The sequence below is a fragment of the Tigriopus californicus genome, chromosome 12 (genome assembly GCF_007210705.1).
Source record: "Tigriopus californicus strain San Diego chromosome 12, Tcal_SD_v2.1, whole genome shotgun sequence".
NCBI classification, from domain to species: Eukaryota; Metazoa; Arthropoda; class Copepoda; order Harpacticoida; family Harpacticidae; genus Tigriopus; species Tigriopus californicus.
In genome coordinates, this window is record NC_081451.1 from 597,331 (window position 1) to 604,525 (window position 7,195).

The 7,195-nt window shown below is 44.4% G+C and overlaps 1 long non-coding RNA gene across 1 annotated transcript; it reads right to left on the minus strand.

Annotated features, from left to right (window-relative positions):
* Positions 1 to 528: 528 nt before the first annotated feature.
* On the minus strand, positions 529 to 1,730 carry LOC131891725 (uncharacterized). The gene is made up of 2 exons (XR_009374457.1): positions 861 to 1,730; positions 529 to 791 (listed from the first exon to the last, which is right to left on the minus strand). It is a non-coding gene; the product is annotated as an uncharacterized LOC131891725 (long non-coding RNA).
* Positions 1,731 to 7,195: the final 5,465 nt, after the last annotated feature.

The window sequence follows — 7,195 nt, forward strand, 5'->3', positions numbered from 1 at the left end:
TTTCGCTTGAGTTTTCATCCACGTTGAACACTCCTGGGTGTTTGGTGGTAGCATTCACGGCCTCCTGAGCCACGTTGCAAAATTCTGTCAGAGAACATGAGACGAGATGTGGGCGGACGGCCAAACGCACGTCAGTAGGAAGACGGAGATATATCGTCGTTTTCATAGAAGGATGGTCCGCATTATTCATTAGAAATTGGACACGTTGACCAACTTCACGCGGGTTGGTTGTTGACAATGACGAAGCGGCAAGTTCCATTGCCTCAATCCAATGATCTGCTTGAGATCTGCCACAAGTATCCAATAGAGCTGATTTCAATTGCTCATATCTGTCTGGTACCGGATCGTCAAGCGTCACAAGCGTGGACCTGGAACTTAGAAGAATGAGACCAAAGCAGAAATATGTATTGAAAATTGGTGAATCTGGTCCCATGAGAAGCAATCTCGCAATAAAGATTTTTAAAAGAGATCTTAAAAGAGCAGTTACATGAATAAACGCACTGTGTAAGCGAAAACGCATTTCCAGACTTAAAGCGCCTTGGAACGTACAATCTAGTTTTGTATTTCCTATAATTTATCACACAAGTTCAGACTTCGAGCATATGGAAGTCGTTTTCCCAATTTTGGGCTCTCCATGGCAGGCATTTGATGGGCTAATCATGACTTGGACAATTCGAGAACGGCTCATCTGACAAAAAGTAAGTTTCGTCATCTTGATCCACAACCCGAAGTTTGTGTTTCATTTTGAGTTTCTCCGTCAGAGGGTCCAAATTCGTGACAATCGATCAGCCCTGCAGCGATAGAATCTCAATGGTAGGCCAACCCCGCCTGAGGAATCAGGTAAGTTTGAAATTTCTCACCAAACCCATCAGTTCTTTCCGCTTGGCAGAGGACCATTCGTGCCATTCGACGGTAATGTAATCGACGAAATTTAGGGCTCCTGTTAAGACTAAATCCGTGATCACCTCGACTTCACTTCCTTCAATGTCCACTTTCATGACAACCTGTAAATCGAAAACGGAGAAATCGATTAAGGACATATAATGGATAGAATTTTCATATCACAAGAACAAATTTGCCCAAAACCTGCACTCGAGCAAGTTTACTATTTGTGGACTGGTCACGGACATTTTGTTGGGATTTCGAAGATAATGGTTTTGCAGTGTTGGGAAATAGATTGGCTGCAAAGTCCGTGGATCAAAATTAGCTTAATTTGGTTGAAGGGAAAAGAGGAAGCTGGATCATGGCGACACCAATACTTATCTAGTTTATTATGAGCAAACTTTAACCGTGGGGCACTAAGCTCTGAAAATCGAACTCTTACGATTTGGATCGTGATTCATTCACAAAGATGTTGACTCATTATTTCAATGTAAGGGGTGCAAAGAAATTAAGGGCCTCCTAAGATTATTCTGACAAGGTTTCTTCCCGCTCAAAGATTGTTTGACATTGAACCCCAGGCTTTCATTATGAGGAACTGTTGAAAGCATAATGCCATATCACAAATGATCCAATTTGAGCCTAAAGGCATTTGGCATCCCTCCCATCGTAGGGCACCAAAAGCAATGTTCGAATATTTCACAGAGCACAATCTTGAGGTTTGAACCAAAGCTAAAGGCCTGCTGAAGGCCGGCTAAAGGCCGAGGAAAGTGTGTGAGCCTTTGGGTGTCCATTTTCGAACCATTGGTAAATGAAAAACTTCATACAAGAACTGCAAAACCCTTTAGAACAAACCGGGGCGAGGGCAGAAATCTGGTTTGATTTTTACAAAAAAAAAATTTAAACTTACTAACAAAGTTGAGATTTTTCAGTGATAACTAGACACCCACCTTTTAAGAATTATGTCTGTAAGCCATTCTTCATGAAATAGGTTGTGCATATGATTGGAACACGACATAAAAAAGATCTTGACAGAGATCGAAACTACCACGGAACAATGACATTTTTGGCTCACGCAACCTACGCAGATCTTGCTGGTAGGGAATTCCTAAGATATTCCGTCTAGATCTGCTGGGATTCCAATCCCGGTAGCGGTAAGGAAGTTCGCAAAAAAAAAATCCGGTTTGAGGATTGAAGTAAGACTAGTGCTGGGGCAAGTTCGGCAAAACACTTGAGTCCAGCAGAAGACTCCAGTCTTTCACTGTACTAAAGTCAAACAAAAAGACTCATACACCAAAATCTCGCCCCAGCACTAGTCCTACTTTCATCCTCAAACCGGATTCAATCTTGATTTTTCATCGCAGTGTAAAGCCGCCCTTGGTCTTTAAATTATTGGATTGAAACTTCCAAATTGTCCTCAAGCATGGTCCGGCCACGCTGGGGGATGAAAAAGCATGAGTCACTTTACACCAAAATTTATGTACCAGCTGATGAAGGCAAGCGTTCGCATTTTTCCTTGCGCTATGTGAGGTCTAGTCATGATATGGTCTGTGGTTGGTGTACATACAACAATCTATGAGCCTACGTTTTGTTCTTCCACTATGCATTTATGATTGATGAAATGTCTGGTAAGCTTAGGACTACAATCTTGGCTCTCAACGGATCCAACTACCCAACCTGGAAAATTCAGTGTATATTGGCATTGTAATATTCTAGTCACCGATATCAATTTACAATTACTCATGCTCCTACCATCGTACTCGCCATAGACATTTTCCCTTATTATAAATACCTCCACAAACGAACAATAAACATCTAGTCAACAGACGCCATCCGGCAATCCTACATGGCACAGCCGGTAGTAGCCGTCTCCAGGCAGAAGAACCTTCCCCCAGACGACTGAGGATGCCAATGTGGAACTTGGGCCCAGAAGAGACGTGATGCGTGCGGAAGGCCCGTGGTTGTAGTGACCCGCCCGTGGGTGCTGCGGAAGGTCCGTGGATGCAGCGGTGACTTGGCCAGGTCGACCGTGGGGTGTCCGAGGTGCTGGAGGAGACATCAATGCCTGGATGGTTGGGAAGGACCCGTGGACGTGGTGACCTGGATGGAGGATGGACCATAGTCAAACTCTTCAACATCTAGTCAATCCTTCTAGTCATCAAATCAAACAACTCTAGTCATCTATACATTATTTATTTCCTGTTCATGTTTTCTAGTTAATTGTATGTAACTCTAGTCATTCCCATCAAATCTTCTGTGATATTTTTGTCCTGTCCCCCCATTGTCAACCCTGCAATCTGAGAGCTCTGACCGAACAAATGAGGCTGCAAATGGCCTTGCAGCGCGTCAAGAGGGATGGAGGTGTTTCCTTGGAGCAGTGTCGACGACTTTGGCCTTCCATGGTGGGCGGTGGGGATTTCACTGAACTGTATCTCGACCCCTTGCCACGTTTGCACTTCTTGCCTTGATCTTCACGGCCCACGGCAGCGGCAATCAATTGGCTGATTTGCGCCAACTGGCCGGCCGAGAATAGGCCGGGTGATGTTGGAGACACAGGCGGGGCCCTCTTCCCACATCCCTTTCCTTTGCCAGGGTTGGCAGCAGATCGATCTTTTCTTGTGGTCCCTGCCGATGGGATCGAATCCGGATTGCTTGCGGCGATCTCCGCATCTATTTCCTGACAGGATTCGGCCATAATCATTCATGATTGGCTTCGAAAATGATCCGTACTTTAAGAGATTTGGACTTCAACACCGATTCATTCGGAAAACCCACGAATAATGAAGTGAACCAACGCGTCACCTCGTGTGCCAAACTTGTTTGCTCAGGTTGTCCAACAAAAGGGCTTGTTCGGCAAGCTACCCTTTGCCAGCTCCCGCAACCCAATTGAGGCCTTCCTTGCTGTAGTAGAATATAGTTATGCCATTTTATATCTGATGAAGCAATTTAATGCCTTTCTTCGACCTTTCGTACGGTTAAAGTAATATTTTACTGACCACTGTCTTAGTGTAATTGAAACTGCACCCCAAAACCCAATATGTTTGTCTCAGTAAGTCAAACGTTTGACGCTGACTGATGTGCATTCGGGATTGGTGAGGATGCATAATAATTTTCTCTGCGATTCTTCCTGTGGGAAGGAGGATGGGTGTTTTGAACGAATGGGACAAAGATGACGCTAAGTGTAGCCTTGTTTGCAGACGTATGACTCCATCGTTGTGCTCCCAAAACACTTGGAGATCTTTCAACAATGATCCTTTGGGCCATTTACACTTTGTTGCGCGAACATCCTTTCTCAAAGCTGATATTTCCTTGAACAGATATTGTTCTTGCACGTGTTTGGCAAGAATTATTTCTGCCCATTGAACTTCCTTTAGTGTAACGTGCGAAAAGTTTGGAACCGACTTGGAGTAGGTTTTGCTCATTTTTTTCTTTGAGTCTTTTGATACGAATCAGCAGTTTTACCATTTTCATCCTTGATCAACAATGTTGTACAAGGCTATCAAAAATTAAGGATTGCGATGGGATGATGTTGGTAGAGGCTTTTGTTCACTCTGTTCTTGCTCGAACAAAGCTTCAATCTTAGTAAGTATACAAGCCTAAAATTGTTATTATTTGTGATCGGTCAACTCTCTGCTCGTCAATGGTATCTAGAATGGTAGGCTCGTTGGCTGATACCTTATGGCCATAAAATCCCCCACTATCTAGAATGTTCAAGATATCTCGAATTAATTGACTCGTTTCTTCTTTTGTTTTCAAGGTTGGTAGGATGTCGACCATATATGTTTTGTCCACGATGATTTTAACCACTTAGGTTTTCCCATTTCTTTGCTGTTTCTTTCAAGTACCACAGAGCGACAAACGGGCTACATATACACCCAAAAGGCAATCCGGTTTTACATATACTTTTGATTACACTTCGCCACATGGCCACAGCCCTGCCTAAATTAGCGTTTAGGGTTCGTCCCTCTAGCGATGAGTCTTTCCAGGGTAATTCAAGGGCCCAAAACTTTTCCGCTTCATTGTGCTTGGCGGTTAATTGCTGATGCAATTCCGCTTTTAATTCTGAAGCCGTTTTGTTCACAATGTCGGACTCATTGGGAGATATTTCTACATTTACCCCCAACCAGAAATTCCCAAAGTCAAACATTCGACCGTTTGCTTATAGATTAGTTCTAAGCCATGAGTAACATAATCTGAATCTGCACAACGCAAAACTAGTGGTCTAATAGGGGCAGGATTCACCACTCCTCGCAACATCCATCCTAATTGCCGGGTCTGACGAGACCCGTTGATCTTTCATCATGAGCTGAGAATAACGATTCTCTGCTAACAGAATGTCAATTGGTCGTTGTGACATGAGGGGTACTTCTCCGTGAACGAGACATCTTTGAGATGATCCCAATGCGTAGGGTTCGTGGGTATTGGCGGGAAGGGTCCACCAATTGAATGGTTTGTAGCAGCTACAATGGGTCAGGATAGGTGGGCATTATCAAGCCTCATTAATGAGAACGAAACTTCATGTTGCAGTGATGTGATAGTTTCATTTACTGCAACGTTCATTCTTAACGTGGTTGGTGTGCCTTTTAGTTGGAGCCTACATGACGTTTCTTGTATCAAAATTAAGTTAGACCAAGAGTCCAACAAAACCCAAACTCTAATTTGGTTCAATGTGTGTAAGTTGATCATGTAGCACATTAGGGTTCTGGCAGTGCCTTGTTATCAATAGGGAATACCTAGCTGAGTAGAAGTTTACTTAGAAGAATTCCTGCAAAACTCATCATCTGCTGGTAAACGACAAACAGTATTTATTTTGTTAAAACCATCAGTCTTTTGGGTTTGGCACGAATCCTTCTATTTATCCTTCTTTGGAGGCTTTTTCTCTTTACCCGACGACTTGTTGACTTGGTTGGTCAAGGTTTTCATTTGAAGGGTGAGGTCCTTAGCCCACTTGGCCAACGGGCCCGCCATTGGGGTTTCATTTGGTCTCTTGGCAGCTTGACGTCGTGGTCACCCCTTGAGGGGTGGGGGTTTCTGACTCAACTTTAACCCCTTCCCACTCTCAGTGCGGAAACGGTTGAACGGGCACATGAGCATGATGTGCGCCCCCTCTCGTTGGTTGCTGCGACATATTCGGCACCAGATCTGGCATTTGTGGCTGGGTTGGTACGGGCTGGCACACGTTAAACACCGATTGTTCTCCTGGCAAGCACTTTTCCACTTGGGAAGTGGCATGGCTAATCCTTGTGGGCACCTGGTTGAAAGGTGCCCAATTCCTTCTGGACAGAGGAAGCATTGCTGCTCAACACGATCCACTCGGACTTGAGAAAGCACGAAATTGGAGGCAGCAGCCGTGGGTTCAAACTCACGTTGTCCCATGGGCTGATAAAGTGAATAGTGATGAGTCTGAGCCATTTGCCCAACTGATCTCGATTTTCCACCATTCCAGCTTTCCAGTTAAGAATAACAATGCCGTTTTTTAATGCCCCCTAACGTTTGAGGACATAAACTTATTTTTTCTGAACCTTGTCGGTGTTAAATTGAGCCTGAACTTCGCCGGGTAGAGCAGTAATGAAGGTATGCATGAGCGCAAAGTCGTACATATTCACTTTATTCCTCTCAAATACGTCGCTCATGATTCGGAAGTGTAGCGGGACACCAGAATCAGAGTGGGCCCTGAGAGGCAGCTCTTGAGGTTTTGAAAGAGGGGGGTTTGAGCAAAGGCCTGAAGAGTTTCCATTTCTTGAACAAGGCTACCCCAAGCGCTCTTCTGATTGGAGTAGTTCAAGAGCACGTCCAGATCATTAGCATCTCCGGAAAAGGACGGAACGAGTTTGGCCACATCGAATTGCACCATGTTCCTTCCATCTCCTTGCTGCCGGACGATTTCACCCCCGAGATCTACGGCCCCCGTGTCTAGGTAGAGGGCGGGTCGCTCTGAACACTTAAAATCGAGCAGAGACATCAGATTGGCAAACCTTTTATTTAAATCCGACAATGCCTTGGACAGTGAATAATTTCTTGGCTTGAACTAAATCTCTGTGACATTTTGATAGCACTGCTCCAAGGAAGGCCGACGAACGTTAACCCTGTGGCCAATAATAGGGGATGTCAAGTAAAGAAAATTCAAGGAAAAATGTGGGGTGGCACCCTGATTTTTGGCATTTTGGGAAGAGAGAACTAAGACAAACATCAGTCAACTCGCACCATTCGCCCATTGAATTTTCAATAATCGAGTGATCTTGAGCGAGTTGTGTTACAAAACCTTACTAAATGAGCATGTTTGGTGTTAATCAGTGAACGCACTATCAAATTGGGT